The sequence below is a fragment of the Idiotropiscis lumnitzeri genome, chromosome 14 (assembly GCF_059441095.1).
Source record: "Idiotropiscis lumnitzeri isolate Australia: NSW breed Sydney's pygmy pipehorse chromosome 14, RoL_Ilum_1.0, whole genome shotgun sequence".
In the NCBI taxonomy this organism is placed as follows: domain Eukaryota; kingdom Metazoa; phylum Chordata; class Actinopteri; order Syngnathiformes; family Syngnathidae; genus Idiotropiscis; species Idiotropiscis lumnitzeri.
Window position 1 is genome coordinate 15,878,103 of NC_142404.1, and position 14,366 is coordinate 15,892,468.

Sequence of the window (14,366 nt, forward strand, 5' to 3'; positions counted from 1 at the left end):
TTATCATTGTTTCTTTCATTTTGAAACATGAAATATTGAAGTTTCCATGATGCAAATTCATTTGCATTATTGATAATGATAATTATAGATAATTATTGCATTATTATCTGATTTATGACTTATTTGTGTTTACGCCACACGTGGTAGAATTGGGTAGTCGACAAATGGACGCTTAAAAAACTGCAGTTCAAAATGCTTAGGAAGTTAATTTGAAGTAAATTGTTGTATTATACTGCTTCTTGATTCTGTGTTCATTCAAGGTTCAAAATACCAGCTATCGGTACTTAAGGCAAAAAAAAAAAAAAAAAATCTGTTATTCTTAAAGGTAGCTTAGCATCCAGTAGGTTCCGAGCAGTCGTGAGGTGGTCGCACAGCTCAAAGCTGGTTCAAAACCGGTGCTGCCCGGCGGACGTGATATGATTATGTCATCATTCGTGATATTTCAGTCGGGTTTTCGGTTAAGTCCGAAACGCTACCAATGGTGTTACGATACGCTAGTGGAGCGTTGAGTTTGCTGAACGCATGCGGGACGTATCCCTGCGCGGCGGTGACTTGGAGTGATGGCGGTCGCAATTTCCCAAGGCAGCAAGAGTCACCGGGCGCCCCGGAGAATATATCCTGTCTGTCAAACGGGTGATGAGGAGCCTTTACAGGGGTCATAAACCTCACAGCCAGACTCCGGGAACAAAAATATACATGATTCATCACCTGCAAACTCTCGCTACTTCACCTGCGTAGCTCTCGGGCCCCGGATGCACTCCTACCTTTGTGCTTCTCTCAACGTGATGTACTGCATAACTCATTGACTACCATTGACGGCTAAAGACGTCAAAATCCGTTTTTTTTTCTTCATTTTTTTACTTGACTGGTCGTGAATGAGTTAATGGCCCCTGAAATGCACGGTAATTCTCCAGCTCAGGCGACTGAGGGCAGGGAGTATTACTTTTCTGTCACAGGGGTGGTTTCATCGTGACACTGAGGTCACGTTCTTAAATAATAATATACTAAAACCGCAGTTTGTTTAAAAAGCCAGGGTCAAGCAGTGTTCTCCTTTACTTGCAATTCATTAATTTGTCACACGGAGCAAGAAAAGGCCCGCATGTCCTCTTTCTGTCCACGGCGAAAGAACAGCGGCGAGAAACAGTCCGGATGCAACTGCGGCATAAATCTTTTAACAAAGCTTACATGGAAATTGCGAAGCAGATTATTAAATGCACCCATGAGATGGGGAAGTATACTGTACAGTACATTGAAGAGGCGTTGCTAGGAAACGCTGCTGCCGGATGAGTCAATGAGCAATCCTCAGACTCCAAGAGGGGCTCTAACGGAGCAGACCGCCGAGCAGCAGCAGCAGCAGCAGCACATTCATCCCGGGCTGCGTGGTCATTGCCGTTTTGCTAATTAACATCAATATTTGAGACACGGCAATGAAACAAAAGAAAATCAATAGAAATTGTATCTGCAGTGAGCAATAAGGGTACAGTGGTACATAAAGCGTGGCCACGATCCGTTACGATTTTGGATTCGGTTGACTCCCAAAAGAAAAACTAGAATCCAAACGGTCGCCATCAGAAAAAAATTAGCGAACCATTCAGGCAATATTTTTAGTTCTGTATTTGATAATATGAATTTTCAAGCAAGTACGAGGAAGTTTAAGTGTAAAGCAAATCATACTTTAAAGATATGCGTCACGAATCCGAAAATAAAATGTATTAACAAATTGGGTTATAGGTGTTGTTGTGTTTTGCTGAGCTTTGTTATTTCCGAGTTTTCAGCCTTGGATAATAAATAAACCGGAATTAGTGAAAGCAATTTTTTTTTCCCGTTAATTTTTGCGGCCCGGTCCAAAGTGGCCCACGGTTGGCGCCTTGGACTAAACATCCCAACAGAAATGCAATTCGTTAGCCTGCCAGTTGTGTGTTAGCATTAAGCTAACAGAAATTCCTCAGGCAAAGTTGTGCTTGTCGTAAACTTCAACTGGGGTTGCCATTAAACTAGTCAAAGCCTCTTTTTTGGAAGAATTTTGCCAAACGGCTGCTTGCTCACTCGTCGGAGTAAAAACTCGGTTCGCTCGTATTTTAAAGTGGACTTAAGAGGAGGAAAGTTGAAGAGAAGACAAAAGGATGTGACATGGTGAGAGACACAGTGAGAGCGCGCGTGTTACAGCGACACACTTGCAGAAAAGGTCAGAGGGTTGGCAAATTTAGTAGAAGACTCAGCACAACTTTTCGTGTCACTTGATGGCCATTTTAGAAATCTTACATCCTCAAAATGTGTCATTTACACCCAAAAAGGAGAATGTCATGCCACAGAGTTGCATATTCACATGCTGCTAATTCTCCTGCACACACACACACACACACACACACGTGGTAGAAAACATGAGTCGCTAATAAGGAGCGGCGGCACTCTCGTCAGACGAGCTCTGTCAGGTGTAGACGATTTCCTATTCATATGTGGAGTGCAGGCCACCATTCACAGCAGGGAAGTGTTTCTTGGCATCCCGCAGGATCCCCCTTGCTGCTTCCACTGTAAATCCGCCGCCGAGTCAAGATTGACGATAAATAATTCACATGACATAGTGGAGAATGAGGCGGGAAATCAATCTGTAAGTATGTTGTAAATTGTTAGTTGCCGCCTTTTTACGTGCGCATTTTGATGCCTTTGTCGTGAAAAGCTATTGTGTACTTTGTGTATGTCACGATTGTCTTTGATAAAGCCACAAAACAAAAACAATTAGTTTTTCTTGGACAAGATTGAATGATGTCCACTGTAATCCTGCTTTTTAAGCCTACACCAAGTGAGAGATGTAGCATCATTTTATAATGTACATCTTTGCACAGGATTGTTGATGTACAGTAAATTGTAGGACGTTACGTTTGCTAGCTCGAATTTGTTTACACAGAGGGATCGTTGTAACTTTCTCTTTCTCTCTCTATACATATATATGGGTATATATATGTGTGTGTGTGTGTGTGTGTTAACTATGGTTGTGGTTTGTGTATCAATAACGACACTGCATCAGATTGCTCGTCAATAATTATTGGAAACACCTCTAGAAATGAGTGCAATGTCGTTTTAGGCCTTATTCATTCGAGGAGTGAGAGAATATTGATATTGTGGTTTACTTTATCGTTATCTTTAAAGGTACCGTGTTGACACAACAACGCTGCGTCATGTCCAAATCATGACGTGTTGGGTTTTTGTTTTTTTAAATGTGAATGGAATGGATGAGTTGAGTCCATTTGATTTAACGGAGACATTATTCATTATTATTTTTTTCTTCTTTTATCATTAATATTTTCTCACAATTTAAAACAGTTCCCCGTTTGATTTAATTGAGTGATTGCATCTATTTAATCCATCAACACAAAAATATCTTTATCCGTCTGGCTATGTTTCTTTTAATTTGGGACGCCAAGTTGTTTCTTCATGTCTGTCCAACATACTAATTAGCCCAAATATGAGCCTTGATATTGAAGCTGGAGTTTTGCATCAACAAGACCACTGGGAACTTGAATATGTTTTCTTTTGGAAGATCGCTCTTCGGAGGGGACTTGATGCCGTGCCGACCAACAGACACAGTTGAAGTTCGCTGAGTTTGCTTGCATCATTTGGACTTGATAATGCTTCCCCATCCCTTGACAATGACAAATCTAGTAACTTAACCGCTTAATCTCGAGCTAAGAAACTCACTTCAATATACATTTTCTCGAATGCTTTAAATAATTAATAGGCCTGTAGACAATTGATTTTGCAATCATAGATCACATGGGAGCTTTTCCTTTGAATGAAATTATTCACTGACTTTTTTGTTCTATTGCTCTCATGCTAATCTATTTCTAGAGAGTCTCTGAATAAGACATAGGCAAAGTACGGCCCGGGGGCACATCCGCCCCACCCGCCGTCTCTGACCAGGCCCCTCAGTGATCATGAAGTCAAAGTAAAATGTAATACAGTAACGCTTGTATAAGTAAGCTAGCGTCTGCAGTGTTCTGACACAGCGAGATTTTTGTTTTATTCTGTGACTTTTGCAACCCCTCCGGAAACATTTTTTCCCCAAAAAAGTGACAAGCAAATATGGCAGTGGTCCTAATCTTAGCAACATTTTTTATTCAATGCACATTGGAGTGAAGCGGGCCGTGATTTGGCCTAGTAGATTTGTAATTCTGCCGCTTTAATAATTTTTACATTTTCAATAATTAATTTGTCGAGACAAGACAATACGCATTTTTATTTGTATTAAGTTCATTTTGTCCTCTTATTATTGTTTATATTTGACTAGTTCATTTATAGCAGACAATTTCGTTTTAGGTTAGATTTTTTTACCTGACATGTTTCGGCGAGTCTTTCGCACCCAGCGTCTGTTCTTCTTTGAACCAACAAGAGTGCTTTAATAGCTTCAATTTCTTCCTTATTATTAGGGCAACACTACCCTCTTTTGGTGAAAAGCATTAGCACCAGCAACTGAACCACCCACTGCTTGGTGGAATCTTCAAAAAAAAAAAAAAAAAAAAAACGTATAATAAGCACCTGGAGTGCCGCTAAAAGAGAACTAATAAAGCTAGAATTAAAAAAAAATATTGACGACTAAAGGATATGGCCTATTTCACTACACACACTGTTCTTCTCACCAGTCATTCTTTTTCCGCCCCAATCCACACACACACCACAGTGACAAAAAAAAAAAAAAGAGCTTTAATGTAAAATGCTCATCAGTTTGCACAGATGATCCTGGAGGCTGTGAGTCAAGCTCCTGTCCCGAGTTGACAAGCTGCAGCTGTCCCTCACGTCCAATCCTTTGTACCAACATGACAGCTTTATCATGTCAGAGCCCTGCAGGCAAGTCCCACCTCGCCCACTGTCAGGCGCTCATCTCCCAGAAATGCTGGCCAGTCAATCGCATGGCATATATAGACAAAGGAACGCTCACGTGCACACCAATGGACAAATTAGACAATGAACCTAACATGCATGAAGCACAAGGTAGGAAGGTCGGAGCCTAGATTTGAACTCATAACTGTGAGGCATCTAAAACGCTAAACTGCCCCTTTGCAAATTGCTAATACCTTGCAAGTCACTGCAGTCAGTACTGCGGATGAGGACTCCCCCTGCTGGTGATTGGCCTGATCTGCAGTAGCGCTCGTAAACTCAGAATGCCCGAAACCCAATGGTTTATTTTCCATATTTCCCCAACAACTAGTCATGTGCCCTTCATAGTGTACATTATAATCATCCCTATACAGCATGACACTGTTTGACGTCAACAAATTGAAGTGTTTACCAAACGTAATGAGCTAAGGCACGTGTATTACATGAGGAAAAAAAATCTCAGTGTACCACCACCTAACAAAAATGTCATAAAAGTGGCGTTGTGTTGAAAGTGAATAAATGGAGCTAATTATTTATAAACATGATTGTAAATGTCAAAAATGCAAATGTCTGTAGCGCTGCAGTCTGTTATTTGTCCACTAGATGTCAGGCGTCTCCTTTATTCTCAGCAGTAGCCTTAAAATCGTGATTTCCAACCACAGTGCCGTCATTAATGTGCCGTCGGAGGTCATTTGGCATGCAGTAGGAGATAATTTATTTTCACTCATTTGGTATGAAAATAATGTAAGCTTATTTCTTTTTTTTTTAGATGCAGTATAGCAATTTTTCACAACAACAAAAAAACATTTTGTCAAATTAACCACCTAAAAATGTTATCCAAGTTTATTGCTTTGGAATTTTTTTTCATCCAACGTTTTTTGTAACACTGTATCTCTTTTTTTTAATCAACTGTATTTAAAAAAATATTATGATGGCAGTATATGGAGAGCTAGTTTTTTAGGTGGTACGTATTTTAAAATGTTTGACTTGAGTCGTCTGAACAATTCCAACGGGTGATCATTGCACCGATGTCCAAAAGAGGGCGACATTACACTAGAAAGCAGGACTAATTCCAACTCCTCACCTCGCGACTTCCTCATGTGTGTCATGTAAAAAGTCACTTGTGATCACTTCATGCATTTATGATTTGGTCACCAGATGTCTATATATGTTCATGTGTATTTACAGTCTAACAACATCTTCACCGACGTGCAAACGACACATTATTTTTGCTTTCAGTAACAACAACAATTCTGAAATAATCCTAGATGGACAACAAAAAGGTGAATATTATTTGAAGACTTAAGAAAATGTGAGATTTTCCCCTTGTGTAGCTTGGTGTGCTTCGAGTCCTGCTGGAGATGTTGCCGCGGCCGCACGAGTTAGCCCTAAGCCGCTTTCTCCCCACGCAGGGCTCCCCTTCGCCAGCATTCACCTAAATCTGTCACACAGATTTGACACTGCGTCACTTGGAGTGCACTCACAAATGACATGAATATAATGTGCAATATTGTGCACATTTACAGCCTGGACTTCCCTTAGAGCATGAACTGTTCTCTTGTTTTTCATCATGTTTGTTTTTTTTTTTTCCCGCCAGACCCTTCCTTCTTGTTGGAGAAATACACCTCAATATTATCTACACTGAAAAAAAAATGTGTTGAATTTACGTACTCAATTTTATGTTATCACATGGTTGCACAATATGAAATGAGCTGGATCCAAATTAAAAGAAAAAAAAAATCTGGATTTAGATGAGTTTATTTCATGCAGCCACTTTTCAATTCATTTCAATTCAATATTAAAAAAAATTTATGTAATATATATAAATATATATTTTTATATATTGATATTTGGTTTTACTCTCCACGTTTCTCTAGAAATTATTGAGAAAAGAAGAAGATTAAGGAGTCTTTCTATCTATCGATCTATCTATTCATTCATCACACCTTTTCAACATGTTGCTACATTAACATATTTCAAATCCATGACAAACGACTCCAGCTTCCGTGCGCAGCGATCGACGCTAACGTGATAAGAAGCTCATGCTTGGCGAAAGTTCAGAACTGGCGAGAAGGGAGAAAAGGGACAAGCAGTAGACTGAGTGCCCCTCATGCCTGGCTTACTTTCTCCCCTCGTTCAGCTTCTACTCTGTCGCTTTTCTTTGCTGGATAAGGAGGGAGAAACTGGCACTCGGTGGCCACTAAGAAGGATTTCCCCCCCCCCCCCTTTCTCACCCATCATCCTCCTCAGCAGAAGTGGCTTTTGTCTGTTTGCATAGCACAAAGTAGCTCGTTGGGCTTCTTGTGAGTGTTACAGGTTTAAAAATTGAAAATATATAAATGAGGACATATAAAGATGTTGTTGTGCACAAATACAGTATAGAATCCCCCCCCCCCCTTCTTTTAACGGAGTTGTTTTTGTCTCCTGCAGGCCATGGAGGATAATTATGATTCACATCCAGTTGTAAATGAGCAGTCTTGGACGTCCCCTCCTTTGGGAATCTCCAGCCCTTCGAAAAGAAAATAGAGGTTAAAAATCTGCTAAATGAGTTTGCAGCAACCGAGATCCTTCTCTTCCGCAGGTAATGAGTTTGATTAATTTTTGACCTTTGGAAAACTTTGCCAGGCTTTTTGGGCCGTTTCTTGTTTTTTTTTTTTTTTTCTTCTTCTTTTTTTCTCTCCCAAATCTGGCACAGTAAAAGGCTGGCTTCTACTCATTTAGCACCTGAACTCGGTGCTTTGTTTCATGTGGAGGGACCAACAGAGAGAGCTCATGTCATTTTTAAAAGGATTTCATCAAAAACAGATTTATCAATTTCAAGCCGACATCGCAATGTGATAGGATGCGATTGTCAAATTGCAAAGGCTGCTCTTTGGCCTCTAGGCTTTATTTATTTATTTATTTATTTATTTTTTTATTTTATACATAATATGAATATTATATACTAATTTATATTGTTCAGTGCTTAAGAAATGCAGTCCATAGTTACATGTCATTGTTTCGGGAAATTGAAGCATTGAAGGCACATATTTGTTTGTATTAATCTTGTTATCTGACGTGATTTACTGACTCTTGTTCATGCCACACTTCTTTGGTTGAATTTTGTCAAGTTGATGTAGTGAACTCTTAACAGACTGTGAATCCAAGTGTTTTGTAAGTAACTCAAATTCTAGTAGCCAAACAGTGTCTTTTTTTGGTTTAATTCATGGTTCATTTGCCTTTATCATAGCGTAAGCGTACCCTACAACACCGTTTGTTGTAATACAGATGAATTAATTCCTTGAGTGTGTTAAAAAAAATACAAAAGAAGAGGACCATGGAAAACTAATCGCAATATTGGGTAATAATAAATCGCAATTAGATGATTTAGAAATAAAACCCGTCCTTTTTAAAGACTAATGCAAGGAAAATAAAAGTTAGGATTGTTGAGGCTGATGAGTGTACCTGCAAAATGTGCAGTTCTTCCAGAACTCAAAGGAAAACTTTGTGGCCCACAAATAATGCAGCGGGAGATGCTTATTTTCTCGCATACAGGTGTTTCGAGATTGCGTCCCGGATAAATCATGATTTGTAAACTTTGCCGTAGACAGCGGTGACAGGTTTCTCTGTATAATGTAGAAAAATGGCAAAGGGCTTAAGAAGAGCTGTGATTTAGAGCAGAGCGATGCAGCGTCTCTCCCTTCCAGAGGAGGCCCTCCTGCCTTTGATTTAATTCTCTCCTTGCACTATTAAAAAGGCCTTCCACTCCCTTCACTGCATGCACCTCGCTGTCATAAGTGGCACAAAATCATTCGTCATTGCCGCTTGTAGCCAGCGCCGCTACGGCCTTTCCAAGTGTATATTTTTCTATTATTGATTATATGTGTGTGATGCATGGAGAAGTACAAAGATGGCTACCCGCTTGTGTCCAGGTTTAGGCCTGGGGGATGAGGGGGGGGGTGGGGGTGAAGGGTAAGAATCCACAAGACTTACGGACTTTGGAAACCCGAGTCCTCGCTTGGCTAATTTTGTTGTCTTGAGATGCAATCTAAATTTTGAGTGCTTGCAGTGCACTACACAACAAGATGTGGATTTGATTATGATTTATAAACATGTTTAATTTCCATCCCTTTTAATTTCCCGTTTAACTTACATTAGTTCTCATTGCCATTGCAGGAAATGCACAAAGACAAATTATGATCCAGGTATTAGTTTGATTCATAAAATGTAAAAAAAAAAAAAAGAAAGAAAAAAATTGTAAAAATGTTTCCTTTTGATTCAACACAATCAGTTTGGACTTAAGAAATCGGACAAAATTTACTTTGGAGAAGATGAAGTAGGTCTATAAATGATTTCTTGATTATAAAAAATAATTATTATTTCATTTTATAATTGATTACTTGCCTGTTAATTGATCAATTATTGCGCCTTTACTTTTTCACAATCAAATCTATCTGTGTATGTATTCTACTGCCCCCTGGTGGCAAATGTGCTCACGCCCAAAGGAGTAGCACAATGCCCATTAAATTAGATTGATACACACACTGTTTAAATCTTTCTATTCGCTTAATTATTTTATTAGTGTATCTTGCCGGTAAGTTGAAGACAGTGGAGTGCAATTTTTCTTATTTAAAACCGTTCGAAAATGTTTGTTGGTGTTTGCCTGGGAACTTCAACTGCCATCTATTTTGTGCAGTAAACTGAACTGGCCATGAATGTCAGCGTCCCCCTTTGTTGTTTAATTTATTTTCTTTTCAAAGTGAAGGAAGGTGTCCTTGCTGTGCGAGGTAGTCATTGATGTGCTTATAGTTAGTCCGCGCTCCCGCTGCGCCAGCCTGCAGGAGAAGCTCCTTCCTCTCGCTCCGCTTCGTCCGCTGCTCCATTTGCCCGCCGCCGTCGCCCTCGTCATCTCATGCGGACGGTTGACCCTGAAGATTTTTTTTTTTTTTTTTTTTTTGCGAGATGATGAAGAGCGTGAGAGTGTCAAGGGTCACACTCGCTCAGGCTCGCATGCTATAAGGCCTTGTGTACCATCCGAGTTGGTGTCTAAATCGGCGGTCTGCCACCTGAAGCTCTACCGCCGCATGTTTTGTTTTGTTTTTCTCGTTTTTCTGCTAAATTATTTAAAATGTATTTTTCTTTTACTTTGTTCGTTTTTGAAATGTAATTCTAAATTTAACGATTATGATGCGCTCGCAACATTTTTATTTTTTGGGTTCCTCGAATTATTTGTCACTGCCGCTGATGTGTGACTACTGGCATGCGTGTGTGTGTGTGTGTGGGGGGGGGGGGGTGTGTGTGTGATTGTGTGTGCGCAATCTAAGTCAATGGGGTCAAATGCAAAGCTTATGCAGTTAACGTCATCTCACAGGTTTTTAAATTGCACGTTTATTTGTTCAAACTCAAAAGTTTTCATTCACACAGCGCAAGATACTTTTGAGTAACAAATCTATGGAAAGTTTTAAAAAAAAATTTTTTTTTTTTTCATTTTATCTACCCAAAAACAGATATTTGCGTTTGAAGTCTCCATATTGTGTTTTCATTTTGAGGACCTTTCATTTACAGTAGACCGTTGATTTAGCTATCTTTGCTTTTTTTTCACCATAACATTGAATGACTTCTGTTCCTATCTCCAAAAACCGAAAAAGTTTTCCATTCCCCCATTTATTTTGAAGCACTGCCCTCGAAACGCTGCTGCCCCTCGTGCGTTTTATCACCTGCACATCTGTGTGTGTGCATTGCAAAAGTGAGCCGGGCCTCTGAGGGCTGGCTTGCAGCTCTCTGCAGGCTTTGTACTGGATGAAGAAGTCATAATCCTCAAACAGACTTAAATTCCACCGCAAAGTCTGTTGATCCTGAATCCACTCATTTTCTTCAAACAAGTACGGCTAAAATCCGTGATTTCAATCTGCTACAGGTGGGCACGAGCACACGTGTGCATCCCGCGCGAGAATCGCAGGTTGCGTTTTTTTTTTTTTTTTCCTTGCCTGCGAATCTCTGCGCGTTTGTCAGGCGGCGTTATCGCCTCAAAGCTATATCAAAATTGTGTTTGTTCTGCGCTTTGGCGTCACCCACCCAGCGCCTTCCAAAAGGTACAGGTCTATTTGATAGTGTATATTTCATTGCCGCCGAGAGTCTGTGTTTGTCTTGCCGTGTTTGTCGGCTCATATTTGAGCTGAGGCTTCCTATTAAAACTTAACAGCGTATCAGAAGAATATTGCCGCTGCCAAAAGCGCATCTGCGGTGTCGAAGCAATTTAGTCTTAGCATAGTTTTTCGCTACTTGCGCTGTTTCTGTTTACTCTCGACTCTCATTCCTCGTATTTCATATATTCCTGTCTTTATATTGCTTTTCTCATCCAAATGGCTGCATATTCACTTATTTGATACATCACAACCACATTGTGCCGACTTCATTAGAGGTAGTTTAAAACTTGATACTGCAATTTTTGTTTACTGTCTTTGCTTCTATTATTTTTTTGCTTTTTTAAATTTGATGGATAAAAAAAAGACACAAGTGGTTTTTGAGACGTATTATTAGAATTTAAAAAGAAACAACAATGAAGTCATCCAGTGATGACAATAGTGTATTAATTAAAAGTTCTTATGGTATAAAAAAGAAGTAATTGGATATAAAAAGTTTACACGCCTCTGTTCAAATGTCACATTTTTGTCATACACTGTATTAAAAAAAGAAAAATGCAATCAAGATAATGTCAGAACTTTTATGACATGTTACATGTTCAACTCAATTGGTGGTAAAAAATAAAATTATTTTTCTTTTAAAAAAAAAAAAGTCCTGATGTTATATGAAAATCAACGCACACCTTCCAATGTCTAAAATGCTTCTTCTTCTTTTTTCCATGTTCGAGCAGGCTTTTTTTCGAGCAGGCTTTTTCCTTCTTATTTAGGCATTTTGTACAGCAGGAGCGTGTAAATTTTTTTTATCTATTAATTTTTTTTTTAAGACAATTTTTGTCGCGTCATTTCACCATTTTGAAGTTACTCTTTCTTGCAAAAGCCACCGTCATCTTCAAATGAGATTTATCTTTTGTATGTAGAGCTTGAATGTATTTTTTATTTTTTTTTATGACACACTGGAATGAGAATTTGTGACGTTGCCAACTCTAAAACCAAGTCATCACTCTCAAATCCACCCTCATTGAGATAAGAAGCTCCACATCATGGATTTTAGTGCGATACGCCCGTAAGTGACAATTAATACCACAAGTACCGGCGATAGATCCACCTGTGGATGAGTAAATCAATACAAAAGCAATATAAGGATTTGATGGTCATTAGTAAGTTTGCGGGACAAACACACTTTGCACATCCAACACGGAGTGGCTGGGGAAATAAAAAGGTACTTACATTAGTATTGAGCTTGTTACTGCTCCTGTAGCTGTTTGCTCGCTGCACATGTTCACTCGCACACACACACACATTTTTTTTTTCCCCCAGCAGAAAAGGCAAGATAACAGATTGAAATAAAGTCATTAGCAACGCATGAACAAACTTTACTAATGTCTCTTTAAAGACAAGACTATTTTATTGGAAATGTGTTTTTGTTCGTCAAACATCTTAGTGAAGATACAATTTAAGAGAGGAAAAAAAAAAAAAGTTAATTAGTGTTGCAAACGGTGATCTATCCCTGCGCGTGTGCACGAAGCCGTAAGCTCGATATGAGAAAAGAGTCCAAGCCGTGTACTCCGTGTAAACAAGGCCCTTCTCTGGCTCATTAACATACGATTGTAATTCATCATCTCATGTGCAGCTGGTGACATCTTGCAGTAGCGTTCGGGCCGTGTTGCCACATGCCTTGGCTTGCGTCGTGACGACTCTAAACAAACAGATTGCAAGCCGTTGCCACACGAGTTGAGGGACGTATCGGGGAAATCAGGTGTGTCAGGTGATTAGCACGATCATGCTTCGGATTCATGTGGTTGGCGTAGTTACGGCGTGAATTCAGATTCTGGGATTTTCAAGCTAGCTAGCGAGATTTGAATGAAGCAGAACGTGGGGTTCTCCAAACCCGGGGTGCATACAAGATCATTATTTGAACGCTCCCTCGGTATTTCAACGTTGGGCGATTGGTCGCTTTGGATTCGCAGTTCCGTCGAAGCAGCAAATTCCCATGGTGAGTCATTTATTTCCGCAGCAAAGTTTAGCTCCTGTTCACTGTGACATGTAATTGCACCTCCGCTCTCCCTTCCCCTTTCCATTTTGCTCGGTGACGGCGGTGCGTGCAGCTCTGTTGTTCACCAGTCTCAGGACCGCAATCGGACACAGCCACGAGGGACCGAGTTTAGTGAGTGTGGACTAAGGGAAAAGTGACAGGCGCAGAAGAGCGGGGAGAGAGATCCAAACGGGCGAGCAACACCGACGGAAACCGAGGACTTGTTGTAAAATCAAAAACGCACTCCTGACATCTGTACGGTAGATCTAAGCCCCTCCTGAGTGGCGCTCCTTATGATGTTGTGCAGGGTGGAGGGGGCCTGCGGAGACATCCCTCAGGCTTGTTGTTTCGCGGCAGAGATTAGATTGAACCAGGCGGCTGTGGTTCACGCTCATGCCTGAAAGAAGCCAAGACTCCGTGCCACTGAGCACAACCCCTGAACATTGCTCGCTAGCTCTCCCTTTCCATGTATTTCTCGTTGTCGACTCACTTAAAGTCTCTTGTTGGCGCCAAGCCCTTTGGAGAGGGCATGTAGACTATTTTCTGACAACTGTGGCGTCCCCCCTCAAAGCAATCATTAATTAGCAATGGTATGTCTAGATATCATTTAACTGAATAGATGATGGATGGAATGATATTTTTTGAAGTAGCTGTATATAAGCCACGGCAACTCTTTTGGGGAAAAAAAATATTTATATAAAGCTGTAGCTGCAGTGTTCTATGTTGAAAAAAATGTGTTGTTTACTGCATGTACAGAACGATTTTGTACTGTGAATGCACATAAAGGTACATAAACGGATCGTTAAAACAGTGCCTTTTAACACGGCTAATTGAAACAGAACAGACTCAGGAAAAAAAAAAATAAATCAAGATTTATTTTGCGTATTTTCTGAACTATAGAGCGCCCCTAGTGGTGAAAGAAAAATCCACGGAATAGCTGCACCGTTGTATTAGCCGCATGGCTCAAGATCTAGGTATATTAAATGAGACCACAAGGAAACAAACAAAATCATGTCAACATCAGTTAAATCATAACAAAAAAAAAAAAATTGAAAATAAATAAATTATATATATATATATATATATATATATATTTATTTATTTTCATTTTCAAAACATTAATTAGCAGATGACTTGCTGATTGATTTCACTAGACATTAGCTGCCCGTTTTCGAGCAAAGAGTGATCCAGTGAAAGCAGCTGTCAGAGAAGTAAAGAGCACTGACAGCGATACGTCATCCCTGCCTGGCGCGGCACCCCTCCCCCCCCCCCACCCCCTTGCATTTAAAAGACTATGGCAGTCAAGAGCCCATAAAAGTGAGTGAGTCGTCGGCAGCATC

At 40.0% G+C, this 14,366-nt stretch overlaps 1 long non-coding RNA gene across 1 annotated transcript in view; it reads left to right on the forward strand.

Moving 5' to 3' along the window:
• The window catches only part of LOC148323700 (uncharacterized), a 56,190-nt gene that overhangs the window by 1,592 nt on the left and 40,232 nt on the right, over positions 1-14,366 (forward strand). The window contains exon 2 of the long non-coding RNA XR_015846435.1: positions 7,303-7,453. This is a non-coding gene — a long non-coding RNA (uncharacterized LOC148323700). The remainder of the gene's footprint in view (positions 1-7,302; positions 7,454-14,366) is intronic.